Source organism: Schistocerca cancellata, unplaced genomic scaffold (genome assembly GCF_023864275.1).
Source record: "Schistocerca cancellata isolate TAMUIC-IGC-003103 unplaced genomic scaffold, iqSchCanc2.1 HiC_scaffold_370, whole genome shotgun sequence".
NCBI classification, from domain to species: Eukaryota; Metazoa; Arthropoda; class Insecta; order Orthoptera; family Acrididae; genus Schistocerca; species Schistocerca cancellata.
This window is the reverse complement of record NW_026046388.1, coordinates 41,753-60,535: the sequence shown is the minus strand read 5'-3', so window position 1 is coordinate 60,535 and position 18,783 is coordinate 41,753. Positions and strand designations below refer to the sequence as shown.

General features: G+C 53.7%; 36 non-coding genes across 36 annotated transcripts; 5 read left to right on the top strand and 31 right to left on the bottom strand.

Annotated features, from left to right (window-relative positions):
- Positions 1-327: 327 nt before the first annotated feature.
- Trnam-cau (transfer RNA methionine (anticodon CAU)) lies at positions 328-400 on the bottom strand. The gene has a single exon. It is a non-coding gene; the product is annotated as a tRNA-Met (tRNA).
- Positions 401-1,569: 1,169 nt separating this feature from the next.
- Positions 1,570-1,653, bottom strand: Trnas-aga (transfer RNA serine (anticodon AGA)). Its single transcript has one exon. It is a non-coding gene; the product is annotated as a tRNA-Ser (tRNA).
- A 139-nt stretch (positions 1,654-1,792) lies between these two features.
- Trnak-uuu (transfer RNA lysine (anticodon UUU)) lies at positions 1,793-1,865 on the bottom strand. Its single transcript has one exon. It is a non-coding gene; the product is annotated as a tRNA-Lys (tRNA).
- A 295-nt stretch (positions 1,866-2,160) lies between these two features.
- On the bottom strand, positions 2,161-2,232 carry Trnae-uuc (transfer RNA glutamic acid (anticodon UUC)). The gene has a single exon. It is a non-coding gene; the product is annotated as a tRNA-Glu (tRNA).
- A 323-nt stretch (positions 2,233-2,555) lies between these two features.
- Positions 2,556-2,628, bottom strand: Trnam-cau (transfer RNA methionine (anticodon CAU)). The gene has a single exon. It is a non-coding gene; the product is annotated as a tRNA-Met (tRNA).
- Positions 2,629-4,028: 1,400 nt separating this feature from the next.
- On the bottom strand, positions 4,029-4,102 carry Trnak-uuu (transfer RNA lysine (anticodon UUU)). Its single transcript has one exon. It is a non-coding gene; the product is annotated as a tRNA-Lys (tRNA).
- Positions 4,103-4,399: 297 nt separating this feature from the next.
- On the bottom strand, positions 4,400-4,470 carry Trnae-uuc (transfer RNA glutamic acid (anticodon UUC)). Its single transcript has one exon. It is a non-coding gene; the product is annotated as a tRNA-Glu (tRNA).
- A 322-nt stretch (positions 4,471-4,792) lies between these two features.
- Positions 4,793-4,865, bottom strand: Trnam-cau (transfer RNA methionine (anticodon CAU)). The gene has a single exon. It is a non-coding gene; the product is annotated as a tRNA-Met (tRNA).
- Positions 4,866-6,033: 1,168 nt separating this feature from the next.
- On the bottom strand, positions 6,034-6,115 carry Trnas-aga (transfer RNA serine (anticodon AGA)). The gene has a single exon. It is a non-coding gene; the product is annotated as a tRNA-Ser (tRNA).
- Positions 6,116-6,254: 139 nt separating this feature from the next.
- Positions 6,255-6,327, bottom strand: Trnak-uuu (transfer RNA lysine (anticodon UUU)). The gene has a single exon. It is a non-coding gene; the product is annotated as a tRNA-Lys (tRNA).
- A 296-nt stretch (positions 6,328-6,623) lies between these two features.
- On the bottom strand, positions 6,624-6,695 carry Trnae-uuc (transfer RNA glutamic acid (anticodon UUC)). Its single transcript has one exon. It is a non-coding gene; the product is annotated as a tRNA-Glu (tRNA).
- A 323-nt stretch (positions 6,696-7,018) lies between these two features.
- On the bottom strand, positions 7,019-7,093 carry Trnam-cau (transfer RNA methionine (anticodon CAU)). Its single transcript has one exon. It is a non-coding gene; the product is annotated as a tRNA-Met (tRNA).
- An 820-nt stretch (positions 7,094-7,913) lies between these two features.
- On the top strand, positions 7,914-7,985 carry Trnag-ucc (transfer RNA glycine (anticodon UCC)). The gene has a single exon. It is a non-coding gene; the product is annotated as a tRNA-Gly (tRNA).
- Positions 7,986-8,260: 275 nt separating this feature from the next.
- Positions 8,261-8,342, bottom strand: Trnas-aga (transfer RNA serine (anticodon AGA)). The gene has a single exon. It is a non-coding gene; the product is annotated as a tRNA-Ser (tRNA).
- Positions 8,343-8,481: 139 nt separating this feature from the next.
- Trnak-uuu (transfer RNA lysine (anticodon UUU)) lies at positions 8,482-8,554 on the bottom strand. The gene has a single exon. It is a non-coding gene; the product is annotated as a tRNA-Lys (tRNA).
- A 297-nt stretch (positions 8,555-8,851) lies between these two features.
- Positions 8,852-8,924, bottom strand: Trnae-uuc (transfer RNA glutamic acid (anticodon UUC)). The gene has a single exon. It is a non-coding gene; the product is annotated as a tRNA-Glu (tRNA).
- A 324-nt stretch (positions 8,925-9,248) lies between these two features.
- Trnam-cau (transfer RNA methionine (anticodon CAU)) lies at positions 9,249-9,321 on the bottom strand. The gene has a single exon. It is a non-coding gene; the product is annotated as a tRNA-Met (tRNA).
- An 826-nt stretch (positions 9,322-10,147) lies between these two features.
- Positions 10,148-10,219, top strand: Trnag-ucc (transfer RNA glycine (anticodon UCC)). Its single transcript has one exon. It is a non-coding gene; the product is annotated as a tRNA-Gly (tRNA).
- A 278-nt stretch (positions 10,220-10,497) lies between these two features.
- Trnas-aga (transfer RNA serine (anticodon AGA)) lies at positions 10,498-10,580 on the bottom strand. The gene has a single exon. It is a non-coding gene; the product is annotated as a tRNA-Ser (tRNA).
- Positions 10,581-10,720: 140 nt separating this feature from the next.
- On the bottom strand, positions 10,721-10,793 carry Trnak-uuu (transfer RNA lysine (anticodon UUU)). The gene has a single exon. It is a non-coding gene; the product is annotated as a tRNA-Lys (tRNA).
- A 297-nt stretch (positions 10,794-11,090) lies between these two features.
- Positions 11,091-11,162, bottom strand: Trnae-uuc (transfer RNA glutamic acid (anticodon UUC)). Its single transcript has one exon. It is a non-coding gene; the product is annotated as a tRNA-Glu (tRNA).
- Positions 11,163-11,485: 323 nt separating this feature from the next.
- Positions 11,486-11,559, bottom strand: Trnam-cau (transfer RNA methionine (anticodon CAU)). Its single transcript has one exon. It is a non-coding gene; the product is annotated as a tRNA-Met (tRNA).
- An 816-nt stretch (positions 11,560-12,375) lies between these two features.
- On the top strand, positions 12,376-12,447 carry Trnag-ucc (transfer RNA glycine (anticodon UCC)). The gene has a single exon. It is a non-coding gene; the product is annotated as a tRNA-Gly (tRNA).
- Positions 12,448-12,723: 276 nt separating this feature from the next.
- Positions 12,724-12,805, bottom strand: Trnas-aga (transfer RNA serine (anticodon AGA)). Its single transcript has one exon. It is a non-coding gene; the product is annotated as a tRNA-Ser (tRNA).
- Positions 12,806-12,945: 140 nt separating this feature from the next.
- Trnak-uuu (transfer RNA lysine (anticodon UUU)) lies at positions 12,946-13,019 on the bottom strand. The gene has a single exon. It is a non-coding gene; the product is annotated as a tRNA-Lys (tRNA).
- A 297-nt stretch (positions 13,020-13,316) lies between these two features.
- Positions 13,317-13,388, bottom strand: Trnae-uuc (transfer RNA glutamic acid (anticodon UUC)). The gene has a single exon. It is a non-coding gene; the product is annotated as a tRNA-Glu (tRNA).
- A 322-nt stretch (positions 13,389-13,710) lies between these two features.
- Positions 13,711-13,782, bottom strand: Trnam-cau (transfer RNA methionine (anticodon CAU)). The gene has a single exon. It is a non-coding gene; the product is annotated as a tRNA-Met (tRNA).
- An 819-nt stretch (positions 13,783-14,601) lies between these two features.
- Trnag-ucc (transfer RNA glycine (anticodon UCC)) lies at positions 14,602-14,674 on the top strand. Its single transcript has one exon. It is a non-coding gene; the product is annotated as a tRNA-Gly (tRNA).
- A 281-nt stretch (positions 14,675-14,955) lies between these two features.
- Positions 14,956-15,037, bottom strand: Trnas-aga (transfer RNA serine (anticodon AGA)). The gene has a single exon. It is a non-coding gene; the product is annotated as a tRNA-Ser (tRNA).
- A 509-nt stretch (positions 15,038-15,546) lies between these two features.
- Positions 15,547-15,618, bottom strand: Trnae-uuc (transfer RNA glutamic acid (anticodon UUC)). The gene has a single exon. It is a non-coding gene; the product is annotated as a tRNA-Glu (tRNA).
- A 322-nt stretch (positions 15,619-15,940) lies between these two features.
- Trnam-cau (transfer RNA methionine (anticodon CAU)) lies at positions 15,941-16,013 on the bottom strand. Its single transcript has one exon. It is a non-coding gene; the product is annotated as a tRNA-Met (tRNA).
- An 815-nt stretch (positions 16,014-16,828) lies between these two features.
- Trnag-ucc (transfer RNA glycine (anticodon UCC)) lies at positions 16,829-16,900 on the top strand. Its single transcript has one exon. It is a non-coding gene; the product is annotated as a tRNA-Gly (tRNA).
- A 276-nt stretch (positions 16,901-17,176) lies between these two features.
- Trnas-aga (transfer RNA serine (anticodon AGA)) lies at positions 17,177-17,258 on the bottom strand. The gene has a single exon. It is a non-coding gene; the product is annotated as a tRNA-Ser (tRNA).
- Positions 17,259-17,397: 139 nt separating this feature from the next.
- On the bottom strand, positions 17,398-17,470 carry Trnak-uuu (transfer RNA lysine (anticodon UUU)). The gene has a single exon. It is a non-coding gene; the product is annotated as a tRNA-Lys (tRNA).
- A 296-nt stretch (positions 17,471-17,766) lies between these two features.
- Trnae-uuc (transfer RNA glutamic acid (anticodon UUC)) lies at positions 17,767-17,838 on the bottom strand. The gene has a single exon. It is a non-coding gene; the product is annotated as a tRNA-Glu (tRNA).
- A 322-nt stretch (positions 17,839-18,160) lies between these two features.
- Trnam-cau (transfer RNA methionine (anticodon CAU)) lies at positions 18,161-18,233 on the bottom strand. Its single transcript has one exon. It is a non-coding gene; the product is annotated as a tRNA-Met (tRNA).
- Positions 18,234-18,783: the final 550 nt, after the last annotated feature.

The following is an 18,783-nucleotide window of genomic DNA, read 5'->3' as shown; positions in this document are numbered from 1 at the left end:
CGGATTTGCTCGAGAAACGTGAGATTTACTCCCTCTCTTCTCGCATTTCGTGCTCAATCCGGACTCAGTGTTGTTCTCTGTTTGCGAGCATTTTTGCGCGTGCAGACTGGCATGGCGCACAGCTCGAAACTGTCTATTCATTGCTGTTTGCATCATATTTCACTCATAACAGGGGAGGAGAATGATCAAAGTTGTACCCTTGCCATAATTGGAAGTAAACATTGTGACGCTGAGGCGTGGACTCCTTGTGGATAACAAACGACAATTAAGTTCGTTCGCTAGCAATAGCAACGCCGTTAATTCAGCCGTGATGTACAGCAAATTAAATGCCCCGGGTGAGGATCGAACTCACGACCTTAAGATTATGAGACTTACGCGCTACCTACTGCGCTACCGAGGCTCGTTGCAACCATCATCCCAGGAATCTTGGTAAGTCTCACATATTAGAGATAGACAGTTTGCGCTTTCTCAGGAATCTGTTGTGTCGCTACGCGTGCTTTCCCGACTTGCTAGAGTAAACTGCTGCCGCAGCTTTTTTACGACGGAAAGCAGCACTGCCTGAGGTTACAGTACATCGCCCTTGCGGCACCTGAACACAGCGGCCTGTAGGGCCAGGCCGACGCTGGAGTTCAGTAACAGCACGCGGGCCGTCCAAGTAGGGTCTCTTGCGTGCCTGCATGTTTGGTTCTTCTCACAGCGAATCCTGCTATACATTCCTGAGGCTGGCGCACCTCAAGCGAGCAATCGGCGCGGCAGCACTATAGCGAGAACAGCAAAACGATGCATCGGCCGGGAATCGAAGCCGGGCCGCCCGCGTGGTAGTCGAACAACCTACCACCTTTTTAGTTGTTGTTCTCATTTTGTTAGTTGCATTTGTTGGGGGCGGACGTCCGATGACGTCCGTGCTTCCCGAGCATATTCCCGAGCAGCTGTCTGCAGGGAAAGTGGGATTGCCACCCAGCGACGTCGGATACAACCGAAAAAAGTGCTACACACGCGGAGTCCCCCACTACACTGCCTCAAAGCGACCGCTCGTCACTATTGTGTGAGTAACGTTGCGGCCGCGGCGACGAGCCTTGCCCAAAGACGCAGCGTGCGTGGAGGCGCTGCCCGAATGCACCCTCCTACCTCGTAAAGCGCCTACAGCTACTATCACCGTGGGCCACTGCCGGCGGGCGGGGAAGCCGACACAGCGCGGCGTTGCGAGCAGCGGCTGTGCGGTGGTAGTGTAATGGTGAGCATAGTTGCCCTTCCGAGCAGTTGAGCCGCGTTCGATTCCCGGCCACCGCAACGGGCGCAAATCTATGCGTATGAGTATGTGAGCCACGTGCTGTTGAATTAACGTTTTCTTTCCGTCGTCGCTCCACGCAGGCCATCCTGTAGTATGTCCCGACTTGTCCCGACTTTGCTCGGCTGACGCGAAAGCTGACGCTTGGATTTCGCCCTTATCAAAAGGACAGGCGCTATAAACGACTGTGAGAGAGGTGAGGTGTAGCGAAGGTACCAAAACGACAGGCAAACTGCGAAATTTTCTGCTCTCTCTTCTGAAACAAAAAATAAAAAAACCGACGCAGTCTGTAGGACTCGAACCTACGCTCCCACAGGGAATCTGATTTCTAGTCAGACGCCCTTAACCACTCGGCCCACGACTGCTCGTAGCTAAAGCTTCCCTCGAATCGTGAAAAATGCAACCGGTCTGCGCAGAATGTTGACAGGAAACGAACTCGGTGCACTGATTACGGCAGGGCTACCAGCGCTACGAGACGAGCCATTACGGAAGCGTTAAAATCTTCGCCCGAACAGGGATTCGAACCCTGGACACTTAGGTTAAAAGCCTAATGCTCTACCGACTGAGCTATCCGGGCTCACGCTTGTTGTGCATGGAGCGACTGCAAGCAATGTGAAAAACTGGAACGCGTGTGTAGGCGTACTACGGTAATTGCTGGCTTCTGCGTCAACTGGCGACTTCACCGACTTCCCACTGACGCTGGTAGCACCCCAACAGCGACCAGTGCCTCTTCTCCCTTTATCCCGGTGCTGACAGTAATTGCATCCTGTGCCTGCTTCCCCCGATTACGTTCGGTTGAAGCTCCGGAAGGAGGGCGACAAACGAAGGTTGGAAGGCCAAAAGATGGAGGGTCGTGTGCGCAAAAACTTCCCTTCCGGTACCGGGAATCGAACCCGGGCCTCCTGGGTGAAAGCCAGGTATCCTAGCCACTAGACCACACCGGATTTGCTCGAGAAACGTGAGATTTACTCCCTCTCTTCTCGCATTTCGTGCTCAATCCGGGACTCAGTGTTGTTCTCTGTTTGCGAGCATTTTTGCGCGTGCAGACTGGCATGGCGCACAGCTCGAAACTGTCTATTCATTGCTGTTTGCATCATATTTCACTCATAACAGGGGAGGAGAATGATCAAAGTTGTACCTTGCCATAATTGGAAGTAAACATTGTGACGCTGAGGCGTGGACTCCTTGTGGATAACAAACGACAATTAAGTTCGTTCGCTAGCAATAGCAACGCCGTTAATTCAGCCGTGATGTACAGCAAATTAAATGCCCCGGGTGAGGATCGAACTCACGACCTTAAGATTATGAGACTTACGCGCTACCTACTGCGCTACCGAGGCTCGTTGCAACCATCATCCCAGGGAATCTTGGTAAGTCTCACATTTTACGAGATAGACAGTTTGCGCTTTCCTCAGGAATCTGTTGTGTCGCTACGCGTGCTTTCCCGACTTGCTAGAGTAAACTGCTGCCGCAGCTTTTTTTAACGACGGAAAGCAGCACTGCCTGAGGTTACAGTACATCGCCCTTGCGGCACCTGAACACAGCGGCCTGTAGGGCCAGGCCGACGCTGGAGTTCAGTAACAGCACGCGGCCGTCCAAGTAGGGTCTCTTGCGTGCTGCATGTTTGGTTCTTCTCACAGCGAATCCTGCTATACATTCCTGAGGCTGGCGCACCTCAAGCGAGCAATCGGCGCGGCAGCACTATAGCGAGAACAGCCAAAACGATGCATCGGCCGGGAATCGAAGCCGGGCCGCCCGCGTGGTAGTCGAACAACCTACCACTTTTTTAGTTGTTGTTCTCATTTTGTTAGTTGCATTTGTTGGGGGCGGACGTCCGATGACGTCCGTGCCTTCCCGAGCATATTCCCGAGCAGCTGTCTGCAGGGAAAGTGGGATTGCCACCCAGCGACGTCGGATACAACCGAAAAAAGTGCTACACACGCGGAGTCCCCCACTACACTGCCTCAAAGCGAACCGCTCGTCACTATTGTGTGAGTAACGTTGGCGGCCGCGGCGACGAGCCTTGCCCAAAGACGCAGCGTGCGTGGAGGCGCTGCCCGAATGCACCCTCCTACCTCGTAAAGCGCCTACAGCTACTATCACCGTGGGCCACTGCCGGCGGGCGGGAAGCCGACACAGCGCGGCGTTGCGAGCAGCGGCTGTGCGGTGGTTAGTGTAATGGTGAGCATAGTTGCCTTCCGAGCAGTTGAGCCGCGTTCGATTCCCGGCCACCGCAACGGGCGCAAATCTATGCGTATGAGTATGTGAGCCACGTGCCTGTTGAATTAACGTTTTCTTTCCGTCGTCGATCCACGCAGGCCATCCTGTAGTATGTCCCGACTTGTCCCGACTTTGCTCGGCTGACGCGAAAGCTGACGCTTGGAATTCGCCCTTATCAAAAGGACAGGCGCTATAAACGACTGTGAGAGGTGAGGTGTAGCGAGGTACCAAAACGACAGGCAAACTGCGAAATTTTCTGCTCTCTCTTCTGAAACAAAAAATAAAAAAACCGACGCAAGTCTGTAGGGACTCGAACCTACGCTCCCACAGGGAATCTGATTTCTAGTCCAGACGCCTTAACCACTCGGCCACGACTGCTCGTAAGCTAAAGCTTCCCTCGAATCGTGAAAAATGCAACCCGGTCTGCGCAGAATGTTGACAGGAAACGAACTCGGTGCACTGATTACGGGCAGGGCTACCAGCGCTACGAGACGAGCCATTACGGAAGCGTTAAAATCTTCGCCCCGAACAGGGATTCGAACCCTGGACACTTAGGTTAAAAGCCTAATGCTCTACCGACTGAGCTATCCGGGCTCACGCTTGTTGTGCATGGAGCGACTGCAAGCAATGTGAATAACTGGAACGCGTGTGTAGGCGTACTACGGTAATTGCTGGCTTCTGGCGCAACTGGCGACTTCACCGACTTCCCACTGACGCTGGTAGCACCCCAACAGCGGACCAGTGCCTCTTCCTCCCTTTATCCCGGTGCTGACAGTAATTGCATCCTGTGCCTGCTTCCCCCGATTACGTTCGGTTGAAGCTCCGGAAGGAGGGCGACAAACGAAGGTTGGAAGGCCAAAAGATGGAGGGTCGTGTGCGCAAAAACTTCCCTTCCGGTACCGGGAATCGAACCCGGGCCTCCTGGGTGAAAGCCAGGTATCCTAGCCACTAGACACACCGGATTTGCTCGAGAAACGTGAGATTTACTCCCTCTCTTCTCGCATTTCGTGCTCAATCCGGACTCAGTGTTGTTCTCTGTTTGCGAGCATTTTTGCGCGTGCAGACTGGCATGGCGCACAGCTCGAAACTGTCTATTCATTGCTGTTTGCATCATATTTCACTCATAACAGGGGAGGAGAATGATCAAAGTTGTACCTTGCCATAATTGGAAGTAAACATTGTGACGCTGAGGCGTGGACTCCTTGTGGATAACAAACGACAATTAAGTTCGTTCGCTAGCAATAGCAACGCCGTTAATTCAGCCGTGATGTACAGCAAATTAAATGCCCCGGGTGAGGATCGAACTCACGACCTTAAGATTATGAGACTTACGCGCTACCTACTGCGCTACCGAGGCTCGTTGCAACCATCATCCCAGGAATCTTGGTAAGTCTCACATATTAGAGATAGACAGTTTGCGCTTTCTCAGGAATCTGTTGTGTCGCTACGCGTGCTTTCCCGACTTGCTAGAGTAAACTGCTGCCGCAGCTTTTTTAACGACGGAAAGCAGCACTGCCTGAGGTTACAGTACATCGCCCTTGCGGCACCTGAACACAGCGGCCTGTAGGGCCAGGCCGACGCTGGAGTTCAGTAACAGCACGCGGCCGTCCAAGTAGGGTCTCTTGCGTGCTGCATGTTTGGTTCTTCTCACAGCGAATCCTGCTATACATTCCTGAGGCTGGCGCACCTCAAGCGAGCAATCGGCGCGGCAGCACTATAGCGAGAACAGCAAAACGATGCATCGGCCGGGAATCGAAGCCGGGCCGCCCGCGTGGTAGTCGAACAACCTACCACCTTTTTAGTTGTTGTTCTCATTTTGTTAGTTGCATTTGTTGGGGGCGGACGTCCGATGACGTCCGTGCTTCCCGAGCATATTCCCCGAGCATGCTGTCTGCAGGGAAAGTGGGATTGCCACCCAGCGACGTCGGATACAACCGAAAAAAGTGCTACACACGCGGAGTCCCCCACTACACTGCCTCAAAGCGACCGCTCGTCACTATTGTGTGAGTAACGTTGCGGCCGCGGCGACGAGCCTTGCCCAAAGACGCAGCGTGCGTGGAGGCGCTGCCCGAATGCACCCTCCTACCTCGTAAAGCGCCTACAGCTACTATCACCGTGGGCCACTGCCGGCGGGCGGGAAGCCGACACAGCGCGGCGTTGCGAGCAGCGGCTGTGCGGTGGTAGTGTAATGGTGAGCATAGTTGCCTCCGAGCAGTTGAGCCGCGTTCGATTCCCGGCCACCGCAACGGGCGCAAATCTATGCGTATGAGTATGTGAGCCACGTGCTGTTGAATTAACGTTTTCTTTCCGTCGTCGCTCCACGCAGGCCATCCTGTAGTATGTCCCGACTTGTCCCGACTTTGCTCGGCTGACGCGAAAGCTGACGCTTGGATTTCGCCCTTATCAAAAGGACAGGGCGCTATAAACGACTGTGAGAGGTGAGGTGTCAGCGAGGGTACCAAAACGACAGGGCAAACTGCGAAATTTTCTGCTCTCTCTTCTGAAACAAAAAATAAAAAAACCGACGCAGTCTGTAGGACTCGAACCTACGCTCCCACAGGGAATCTGATTTCTAGTCAGACGCCTTAACCACTCGGCCACGACTGCTCGTAGCTAAAGCTTCCCTCGAATCGTGAAAAATGCAACCGGTCTGCGCAGAATGTTGACAGGAAACGAACTCGGTGCACTGATTACGGCAGGGCTACCAGCGCTACGAGACGAGCCATTACGGAAGCGTTAAAATCTTCGCCCGAACAGGGATTCGAACCCTGGACACTTAGGTTAAAAGCCTAATGCTCTACCGACTGAGCTATCCGGGCTCACGCTTGTTGTGCATGGAGCGACTGCAAGCAATGTGAATAACTGGAACGCGTGTGTAGGCGTACTACGGTAATTGCTGGCTTCTGGCGCAACTGGCGACTTCACCGACTTCCCACTGACGCTGGTAGCACCCCAACAGCGGACCAGTGCCTCTTCTCCCTTTATCCCGGTGCTGACAGTAATTGCATCCTGTGCCTGCTTCCCCCGATTACGTTCGGTTGAAGCTCCGGAAGGAGGGCGACAAACGAAGGTTGGAAGGCCAAAAGATGGAGGGTCGTGTGCGCAAAAACTTCCCTTCCGGTACCGGGAATCGAACCCGGGCCTCCTGGGTGAAAGCCAGGTATCCTAGCCACTAGACCACACCGGATTTGCTCGAGAAACGTGAGATTTACTCCCTCTCTTCTCGCATTTCGTGCTCAATCCGGACTCAGTGTTGTTCTCTGTTTGCGAGCATTTTTGCGCGTGCAGACTGGCATGGCGCACAGCTCGAAACTGTCTATTCATTGCTGTTTGCATCATATTTCACTCATAACAGGGGGAGGAGAATGATCAAAGTTGTACCTTGCCATAATTGGAAGTAAACATTGTGACGCTGAGGCGTGGACTCCTTGTGGATAACAAACGACAATTAAGTTCGTTCGCTAGCAATAGCAACGCCGTTAATTCAGCCGTGATGTACAGCAAATTAAATGCCCCGTGGGTGAGGATCGAACTCACGACCTTAAGATTATGAGACTTACGCGCTACCTACTGCGCTACCGAGGCTCGTTGCAACCATCATCCCAGGAATCTTGGTAAGTCTCACATATTAGAGATAGACAGTTTGCGCTTTCTCAGGAATCTGTTGTGTCGCTACGCGTGCTTTCCCGACTTGCTAGAGTAAACTGCTGCCGCAGCTTTTTTAACGACGGAAAGCAGCACTGCCTGAGGTTACAGTACATCGCCCTTGCGGCACCTGAACACAGCGGCCTGTAGGGCCAGGCCGACGCTGGAGTTCAGTAACAGCACGCGGCCGTCCAAGTAGGGTCTCTTGCGTGCTGCATGTTTGGTTCTTCTCACAGCGAATCCTGCTATACATTCCTGAGGGCTGGCGCACCTCAAGCGAGCAATCGGCGCGGCAGCACTATAGCGAGAACAGCAAAACGATGCATCGGCCGGGAATCGAAGCCGGGCCGCCCGCGTGGTAGTCGAACAACCTACCACCTTTTTAGTTGTTGTTCTCATTTTGTTAGTTGCATTTGTTGGGGGGCGGACGTCCGATGACGTCCGTTGCTTCCCGAGCATATTCCCGAGGCAGCTGTCTGCAGGGAAAGTGGGATTGCCACCCAGCGACGTCGGATACAACCGAAAAAAGTGCTACACACGCGGAGTCCCCCACTACACTGCCTCAAAGCGACCGCTCGTCACTATTGTGTGAGTAACGTTGCGGCCGCGGCGACGAGCCTTGCCCAAAGACGCAGCGTGCGTGGAGGCGCTGCCCGAATGCACCCTCCTACCTCGTAAAGCGCCTACAGCTACTATCACCGTGGGGCCACTGCCGGCGGGCGGGAAGCCGACACAGCGCGGCGTTGCGAGCAGCGGCTGTGCGGTGGTAGTGTAATGGTGAGCATAGTTGCCTTCCGAGCAGTTGAGCCGCGTTCGATTCCCGGCCACCGCAACGGGCGCAAATCTATGCGTATGAGTATGTGAGCCACGTGCTGTTGAATTAACGTTTTCTTTCCGTCGTCGCTCCACGCAGGCCATCCTGTAGTATGTCCCGACTTGTCCCGACTTTGCTCGGCTGACGCGAAAGCTGACGCTTGGATTTCGCCCTTATCAAAAGGACAGGCGCTATAAACGACTGTGAGAGGTGAGGTGTAGCGAGGTACCAAAACGACAGGCAAACTGCGAAATTTTCTGCTCTCTCTTCTGAAACAAAAAATAAAAAACCGACGCAGTCTGTAGGACTCGAACCTACGCTCCCACAGGGAATCTGATTTCTAGTCAGACGCCTTAACCACTCGGCCACGACTGCTCGTAGCTAAAGCTTCCCTCGAATCGTGAAAAATGCAACCGGTCTGCGCAGAATGTTGACAGGAAACGAACTCGGTGCACTGATTACGGCAGGGCTACCAGCGCTACGAGACGAGCCATTACGGAAGCGTTAAAATCTTCGCCCGAACAGGGATTCGAACCCTGGACACTTAGGTTAAAAGCCTAATGCTCTACCGACTGAGCTATCCGGGCTCACGCTTGTTGTGCATGGAGCGACTGCAAGCAATGTGAATAACTGGAACGCGTGTGTAGGCGTACTACGGTAATTGCTGGGCTTCTGGCGCAACTGGCGACTTCACCGACTTCCCACTGACGCTGGTAGCACCCCAACAGCGGACCAGTGCCTCTTCTCCCTTTATCCCGGTGCTGACAGTAATTGCATCCTGTGCCTGCTTCCCCCGATTACGTTCGGTTGAAGCTCCGGAAGGAGGGCGACAAACGAAGGTTGGAAGGCCAAAAGATGGAGGGTCGTGTGCGCAAAAACTTCCCTTCCGGTACCGGGGAATCGAACCCGGGCCTCCTGGGTGAAAGCCAGGTATCCTAGCCACTAGACCACACCGGATTTGCTCGAGAAACGTGAGATTTACTCCCTCTCTTCTCGCATTTCGTGCTCAATCCGGACTCAGTGTTGTTCTCTGTTTGCGAGCATTTTTGCGCGTGCAGACTGGCATGGCGCACAGCTCGAAACTGTCTATTCATTGCTGTTTGCATCATATTTCACTCATAACAGGGGAGGAGAATGATCAAAGTTGTACCTTGCCATAATTGGAAGTAAACATTGTGACGCCTGAGGCGTGGACTCCTTGTGGATAACAAACGACAATTAAGTTCGTTCGCTAGCAATAGGCAACGCCGTTAATTCAGCCGTGATGTACAGCAAATTAAATGCCCCGGGTGAGGATCGAACTCACGACCTTAAGATTATGAGACTTACGCGCTACCTACTGCGCTACCGAGGCTCGTTGCAACCATCATCCCAGGAATCTTGGTAAGTCTCACATATTAGAGATAGACAGTTTGCGCTTTCTCAGGAATCTGTTGTGTCGCTACGCGTGCTTTCCCGACTTGCTAGAGTAAACTGCTGGCCGCAGCTTTTTTAACGACGGAAAGCAGCACTGCCTGAGGTTACAGTACATCGCCCTTGCGGCACCTGAAACACAGCGGCCTGTAGGGCCAGGCCGACGCTGGAGTTCAGTAACAGCACGCGGCCGTCCAAGTAGGGTCTCTTGCGTGCTGCATGTTTGGGTTCTTCTCACAGCGAATCCTGCTATACATTCCTGAGGCTGGCGCACCTCAAGCGAGCAATCGGCGCGGCAGCACTATAGCGAGAACAGCAAAACGATGCATCGGCCGGGAATCGAAGCCGGGCCGCCCGCGTGGTAGTCGAACAACCTACCACTTTTTTAGTTGTTGTTCTCATTTTGTTAGTTGCATTTGTTGGGGGCGGACGTCCGATGACGTCCGTGCTTCCCGAGCATATTCCCGAGCAGCTGTCTGCAGGGGAAAGTGGGATTGCCACCCAGCGACGTCGGATACAACCGAAAAAAGTGCTACACACGCGGAGTCCCCCACTACACTGCCTCAAAGCGACCGCCCCTCCGTCACTATTGTGTGGAGTAACGTTGCGGCCGCGGCGACGAGCCTTGCCCAAAGACGCAGCGTGTGCGTGGAGGCGCTGCCCGAATGCACCCTCCTACCTCGTAAAGCGCCTACAGCTACTATCACCGTGGGCCACTGCCGGCGGGCGGGAAGCCGACACAGCGCGGCGTTGCGAGCAGCGGCTGTGCGGTGGTAGTGTAATGGTGAGCATAGTTGCCTTCCGAGCAGTTGAGCCGCGTTCGATTCCCGGCCACCGCAACGGGCGCAAATCTATGCGTATGAGTATGTGAGCCACGTGCCTGTTGAATTAACGTTTTCTTTCCGTCGTCGATCCACGCAGGCCATCCTGTAGTATGTCCCGACTTGTCCCGACTTTGCTCGGCTGACGCGAAAGCTGACGCTTGGAATTCGCCCTTATCAAAAGGACAGGCGCTATAAACGACTGTGAGAGGTGAGGTGTAGCGAGGTACCAAAACGACAGGCAAACTGCGAAATTTTCTGCTCTCTCTTCTGAAACAAAAAATAAAAAAACCGACCGCAGTCTGTAGGACTCGAACCTTACGCTCCCACAGGGAATCTGATTTCTAGTCAGACGCCTTAACCACTCGGCCACGACTGCTCGTAGCTAAAGCTTCCCTCGAATCGTGAAAAATGCAACGGTCTGCGCAGAATGTTGACAGGAAACGAACTCGGTGCACTGATTACGGCAGGCGCTACCAGCGCTACGAGACGAGCCATTACGGAAAGCGTTAAAATCTTCGCCCGAACAGGGATTCGAACCCTGGACACTTAGGTTAAAAGCCTAATGCTCTACCGACTGAGCTATCCGGGCTCACGCTTGTTGTGCATGGAGCGACTGCAAGCAATGTGAATAACTGGAACGCGTGTGTAGGCGTACTACGGTAATTGCTGGCTTCTGGCGCAACTGGCGACTTCACCGACTTCCCACTGACGCTGGTAGCACCCCAACAGCGGACCAGTGCCTCTTCTCCCTTTATCCCGGTGCTGACAGTAATTGCATCCTGTGCCTGCTTCCCCCGATTACGTTCGGTTGAAGCTCCGGAAGGAGGGGCGACAAACGAAGGTTGGAAGGCCAAAAGATGGAGGGTCGTGTGCGCAAAAACTTCCCTTCCGGTACCGGGAATCGAACCCGGGCCTCCTGGGTGAAAGCCAGGTATCCTAGCCACTAGACCACACCGGATTTGCTCGAGAAACGTGAGATTTACTCCCTCTCTTCTCGCATTTCGTGCTCAATCCGGACTCAGTGTTGTTCTCTGTTTGCGAGCATTTTTGCGCGTGCAGACTGGCATGGCGCACAGCTCGAAACTGTCTATTCATTGCTGTTTGCATCATATTTCACTCATAACAGGGGAGGAGAATGATCAAAGTTGTACCTTGCCATAATTGGAAGTAAACATTGTGACGCTGAGGCGTGGACTCCTTGTGGATAACAAACGACAATTAAGTTCTGTTCGCTAGCAATAGCAACGCCGTTAATTCAGCCGTGATGTACAGCAAATTAAATGCCCCGGGTGAGGATCGAACTCACGACCCTTAAGATTATGAGACTTACGCGCTACCTACTGCGCTACCGAGGCTCGTTGCAACCATCATCCCAGGAATCTTGGTAAGTCTCACATATTAGAGATAGACAGTTTGCGCTTTCTCAGGAATCTGTTGTGTCGCTACGCGTGCTTTCCCGACTTGCTAGAGTAAACTGCTGCCGCAGCTTTTTTAACGACGGAAAGCAGCACTGCCTGAGGTTACAGTACATCGCCCTTGCGGCACCTGAACACAGCGGCCTGTAGGGCCAGGCCGACGCTGGAGTTCAGTAACAGCACGCGGCCGTCCAAGTAGGGTCTCTTGCGTGCTGCATGTTTGGTTCTTCTCACAGCGAATCCTGCTATACATTCCTGAGGCTGGCGCACCTCAAGCGAGCAATCGGCGCGGCAGGCACTATAGCGAGAACAGCAAAACGATGCATCGGCCGGGAATCGAAGCCGGGCCGCCCGCGTGGTAGTCGAACAACCTACCACCTTTTTAGTTGTTGTTCTCATTTTGTTAGTTGCATTTGTTGGGGGCGGACGTCCGATGACGTCCGTGCTTCCCGAGCATATTCCCGAGCAGCTGTCTGCAGGGAAAGTGGGATTGCCACCCAGCGACGTCGGATACAACCGAAAAAAGTGCTACACACGCGGAGTCCCCCACTACACTGCCTCAAAGCGACCGCTCGTCACTATTGTGTGAGTAACGTTGCGGCCGCGGCGACGAGCCTTGCCCAAAGACGCAGCGTGCGTGGAGGCGCTGCCCGAATGCACCCTCCTACCTCGTAAAGCGCCTACAGCTACTATCACCGTGGGCCACTGCCGGCGGGCGGGAAGCCGACACAGCGCGGCGTTGCGAGCAGCGGCTGTGCGGTGGTAGTGTAATGGTGAGCATAGTTGCCTTCCGAGCAGTTGAGCCGCGTTCGATTCCCGGCCACCGCAACGGGCGCAAATCTATGCGTATGAGTATGTGAGCCACGTGCTGTTGAATTAACGTTTTCTTTCCGTCGTCGCTCCACGCAGGCCATCCTGTAGTATGTCCCGACTTGTCCCGACTTTGCTCGGCTGACGCGAAAGCTGACGCTTGGATTTCGCCCTTATCAAAAGGACAGGCGCTATAAACGACTGTGAGAGGTGAGGTGTAGCGAGGTACCAAAACGACAGGCAAACTGCGAAATTTTCTGCTCTCTCTTCTGAAACAAAAAATAAAAAAACCGACGCAGTCTGTAGGACTCGAACCTACGCTCCCACAGGGAATCTGATTTCTAGTCAGACGCCTTAACCACTCGGCCACGACTGCTCGTAGCTAAAGCTTCCCTCGAATCGTGAAAAATTGCAACCGGTCTGCGCAGAATGTTGACAGGAAACGAACTCGGTGCACTGATTACGGCAGGGCTACCAGCGCTACGAGACGAGCCATTACGGAAGCGTTAAAATCTTCGCCCGAACAGGGGATTCGAACCCTGGACACTTAGGTTAAAAGCCTAATGCTCTACCGACTGAGCTATCCGGGCTCACGCTTGTTGTGCATGGAGCGACTGCAAGCAATGTGAATAACTGGAACGCGTGTGTAGGCGTACTACGGTAATTGCTGGCTTCTGGCGCAACTGGCGACTTCACCGACTTCCCACTGACGCTGGTAGCACCCCAACAGCGGACCAGTGCCTCTTCTCCCTTTATCCCGGTGCTGACAGTAATTGCATCCTGTGCCTGCTTCCCCCGATTACGTTCGGTTGAAGCTCCGGAAGGAGGGCGACAAACGAAGGTATGGAAGGCCAAAAGATGGAGGGTCGTGTGCGCAAAAACTTCCCTTCCGGTACCGGGAATCGAACCCGGGCCTCCTGGGTGAAAGCCAGGTATCCTAGCCACTAGACCACACCGGATTTGCTCGAGAAACGTGAGATTTACTCCCTCTCTTCTCGCATTTCGTGCTCAATCCGGACTCAGTGTTGTTCTCTGTTTGCGAGCATTTTTGCGCGTGCAGACTGGCATGGCGCACAGCTCGAAACTGTCTATTCATTGCTGTTTGCATCATATTTCACTCATAACAGGGGAGGAGAATGATCAAAGTTGTACCTTGCCATAATTGGAAGTAAACATTGTGACGCTGAGGCGTGGACTCCTTGTGGATAACAAACGACAATTAAGTTCGTTCGCTAGCAATAGCAACGCCGTTAATTCAGCCGTGATGTACAGCAAATTAAATGCCCGGGTGAGGATCGAACTCACGACCTTAAGATTATGAGACTTACGCGCTACCTACTGCGCTACCGAGGCTCGTTGCAACCATCATCCCAGGAATCTTGGTAAGTCTCACATATTAGAGATAGACAGTTTGCGCTTTCTCAGGAATCTGTTGTGTCGCTACGCGTGCTTTCCCGACTTGCTAGAGTAAACTGCTGCCGCAGCTTTTTTAACGACGGAAAGCAGCACTGCCTGAGGTTACAGTACATCGCCCTTGCGGCACCTGAACACAGCGGCCTGTAGGGCCAGGCCGACGCTGGAGTTCAGTAACAGCACGCGGCCGTCCAAGTAGGGTCTCTTGCGTGCTGCATGTTTGGTTCTTCTCACAGCGAATCCTGCTATACATTCCTGAGGCTGGCGCACCTCAAGCGAGCAATCGGCGCGGCAGCACTATAGCGAGAACAGCAAAACGATGCATCGGCCGGGAATCGAAGCCGGGCCGCCCGCCGTGGTAGTCGAACAACCTACCACTTTTTTAGTTGTTGTTCTCATTTTGTTAGTTGCATTTGTTGGGGGCGGACGTCCGATGACGTCCGTGCTTCCCGAGCATATTCCCGAGCAGCTGTCTGCAGGGAAAGTGGGATTGCCACCCAGCGACGTCGGATACAACCGAAAAAAGTGCTACACACGCGGAGTCCCCCACTACACTGCCTCAAAGCGACCGCTCGTCACTATTGTGTGAGTAACGTTGCGGCCGCGGCGACGAGCCTTGCCCAAAGACGCAGCGTGCGTGGAGGCGCTGCCCGAATGCACCCTCCTACCTCGTAAAGCGCCTACAGCTACTTGATCACCGTGGGGCCACTGCCGGCGGGCGGGAAGCCGACACAGCGCGGCGTTGCGAGCAGCGGCTGTGCGGTGGTAGTGTAATGGTGAGCATAGTTGCCTTCCGAGCAGTTGAGGCCGCGTTCGATTCCCGGCCACCGCAACGGGCGCAAATCTATGCGTATGAGTATGTGAGCCACGTGCTGTTGAATTAACGTTTTCTTTCCGTCGTCGATCCACGCAGGCCATCCTGTAGTATGTCCCGACTTGTCCCGACTTTGCTCGGCTGACGCGAAAGCTGACGCTTGGATTTCGCCCTTATCAAAAGGACAGGCGCTATAAACGACTGTGAGAGGTGAGGTGTAGCGAACGGGTACCAAAACGACAGGCAAACTGGCGAAATTTTCTGCTCTCTCTTCTGAAACAAAAAATAAAAAAAACCGACGCAGTCGGTAGGACTCGAACCTACGCTCCCACAGGGAATCTGATTTCTAGTCAGACGCCTTAACCACTCGGCCACGACTGCTCGTAGCTAAAGCTTCCCTCGAATCGTGAAAAATGCAACCGGTCTGCGCAGAATGTTGACAGAAACGAACTCGGTGCACTGATTACGGCAGGGCTACCAGCGCTACGAGACGAGCCATTACGGAAGCGTTAAAATCTTCGCCCGAACAGGGATTCGAACCCTGGACACTCTAGGTTAAAACGCCTAATGCTCTACCGACTGAGCTATCCGGCTCACGCTTTTTGTGCATGGAGCGACTGCAAGCAATGTGAATAACTGGAACGCGTGTGTAGGCGTACTACGGTAATTGCTGGCTTCTGGCGCAACTGGCGACTTCACCGACTTCCCACTGACGCTGGGTAGCACCCCAACAGCGGACCAGTGCCTCTTCTCCCTTTATCCCGGTGCTGACAGTAATTGCATCCTGTGCCTGCTTCCCCCGATTACGTTCGGTTGAAGCTCCGGAAGGAGGGCGACAAACGAAGGTTGGAAGGCCAAAAGATGGAGGGTCGTGTGCGCAAAAACTTCCCTTCCGGTACCGGGAATCGAACCCGGGCCTCCTGGGTGAAAGCCAGGTATCCTAGCCACTAGACCACACCGGATTTGCTCGAGAAACGTGAGATTTACTCCCTCTCTTCTCGCATTTCGTGCTCAATCCGGACTCAGTGTTGTTCTCTGTTTGCGAGCATTTTTGCGCGTGCAGACTGGCATGGCGCACAGCTCGAAACTGTCTATTCATTGCTGTTTGCATCATATTTCACTCATAACAGGGGAGGAGAATGATCAAAGTTGTACCTTGCCATAATTGGAAGTAAACATTGTGACGCTGAGGCGTGGACTCCTTGTGGATAACAAACGACAATTAAGTTCGTTCGCTAGCAATAGCAACGCCGTTAATTCAGCCGTGATGTACAGCAAATTAAATGCCCCGGGTGAGGATCGAACTCACGACCTTAAGATTATGAGACTTACGCGCTACCTACTGCGCTACCGAGGCTCGTTGCAACCATCATCCCAGGAATCTTGGTAAGTCTCACATATTAGAGATAGACAGTTTGCGCTTTCTCAGGAATCTGTTGTGTCGCTACGCGTGCTTTCCCGACTTGCTAGAGTAAACTGCTGCCGCAGCTTTTTTAACGACGGAAAGCAGCACTGCCTGAGGTTACAGTACATCGCCCTTGCGGCACCTGAACACAGCGGCCTGTAGGGCCAGGCCGACGCTGGAGTTCAGTAACAGCACGCGGCCGTCCAAGTAGGGTCTCTTGCGTGCTGCATGTTTGGTTCTTCTCACAGCGAATCCTGCTATACATTCCTGAGGCTGGCGCACCTCAAGCGAGCAATCGGCGCGGCAGCACTATAGCGAGAACAGCAAAACGATGCATCGGCCGGGAATCGAAGCCGGGCCGCCCGCGTGGTAGTCGAACAACCTACCACCTTTTTAGTTGTTGTTCTCATTTTGTTAGTTGCATTTGTTGGGGGCGGACGTCCGATGACGTCCGTGCTTCCCGAGCATATTCCCGAGCAGCTGTCTGCAGGGAAAGTGGGATTGCCACCCAGCGACGTCGGATACAACCGAAAAAAGTGCTACACACGCGGAGTCCCCCACTACACTGCCTCAAAGCGACCGCTCGTCACTATTGTGTGAGTAACGTTGCGGCCGCGGCGACGAGCCTTGCCCAAAGACGCAGCGTGCGTGGAGGCGCTGCCCGAATGCACCCTCCTACCTCGTAAAGCGCCTACAGCTACTATCACCGTGGGCCACTGCCGGCGGGCGGGAAGCCGACACAGCGCGGCGTTGCGAGCAGCGGCTGTGCGGTGGTAGTGTAATGGTGAGCATAGTTGCCTTCCGAGCAGTTGAGCCGCGTTCGATTCCCGGCCACCGCAACGGGCGCAAATCTATGCGTATGAGTATGTGAGCCACGTGCTGTTGAATTAACGTTTTCTTTCCGTCGTCGCTCCACGCAGGCCATCTTGTAGTATGTCCCGACTTGTCCCGACTTTGCTCGGCTGACGCGAAAGCTGACGCTTGGATTTCGCCCTTATCAAAAGGACAGGCGCTATAAACGACTGTGAGAGGTGAGGTGTAGCGAGGTACCAAAACGACAGGCAAACTGCGAAATTTTCTGCTCTCTCTTCTGAAACAAAAAATAAAAAAACCGACGCAGTCGGTAGGACTCGAACCTACGCTCCCACAGGGAATCTGATTTCTAGTCAGACGCCTTAACCACTCGGCCACGACTGCTCGTAGCTAAAGCTTCCCTCGAATCGTGAAAAATGCAACCGGTCTGCGCAGAATGTTGACAGGAAACGAACTCGGTGCACTGATTACGGCAGGGCTACCAGCGCTACGAGACGAGCCATTACGGAAGCGTTAAAATCTTCGCCCGAACAGGGATTCGAACCCTGGACACTTAGGTTAAAAGCCTAATGCTCTACCGACTGAGCTATCCGGGCTCACGCTTTTTGTGCATGGAGCGACTGCAAGCAATGTGAATAACTGGAACGCGTGTGTAGGCGTACTACGGTAATTGCTGGCTTCTGGCGCAACTGGCGACTTCACCGACTTCCCACTGACGCTGGTAGCACCCCAACAGCGGACCAGTGCCTCTTCTCCCTTTATCCCGGTGCTGACAGTAATTGCATCCTGTGCCTGCTTCCCCCGATTACGTTCGGTTGAAGCTCCGGAAGGAGGGCGACAAACGAAGGTTGGAAGGCCAAAAGATGGAGGGTCGTGTGCGCAAAAACTTCCCTTCCGGTACCGGGAATCGAACCCGGGCCTCCTGGGTGAAAGCCAGGTATCCTAGCCACTAGACCACACCGGATTTGCTCGAGAAACGTGAGATTTACTCCCTCTCTTCTCGCATTTCGTGCTCAATCCGGACTCAGTGTTGTTCTCTGTTTGCGAGCATTTTTGCGCGTGCAGACTGGCATGGCGCACAGCTCGAAACTGTCTATTCATTGCTGTTTGCATCATATTTCACTCATAACAGGGGAGGAGAATGATCAAAGTTGTACCTTGCCATAATTGGAAGTAAACATTGTGACGCTGAGGCGTGGACTCCTTGTGGATAACAAACGACAATTAAGTTCGTTCGCTAGCAATAGCAACGCCGTTAATTCAGCCGTGATGTACAGCAAATTAAATGCCCCGGGTGAGGATCGAACTCACGACCTTAAGATTATGAGACTTACGCGCTACCTACTGCGCTACCGAGGCTCGTTGCAACCATCATCCCAGGAATCTTGGTAAGTCTCACATATTAGAGATAGACAGTTTGCGCTTTCTCAGGAATCTGTTGTGTCGCTACGCGTGCTTTCCCGACTTGCTAGAGTAAACTGCTGCCGCAGCTTTTTTAACGACGGAAAGCAGCACTGCCTGAGGTTACAGTACATCGCCCTTGCGGCACCTGAACACAGCGGCCTGTAGGGCCAGGCCGACGCTGGAGTTCAGTAACAGCACGCGGCCGTCCAAGTAGGGTCTCTTGCGTGCTGCATGTTTGGTTCTTCTCACAGCGAATCCTGCTATACATTCCTGAGGCTGGCGCACCTCAAGCGAGCAATCGGCGCGGCAGCACTATAGCGAGAACAGCAAAACGATGCATCGGCCGGGAATCGAAGCCGGGCCGCCCGCGTGGTAGTCGAACAACCTACCACCTTTTTAGTTGTTGTTCTCATTTTGTTAGTTGCATTTGTTGGGGGCGGACGTCCGATGACGTCCGTGCTTCCCGAGCATATTCCCGAGCAGCTGTCTGCAGGGAAAGTGGGAT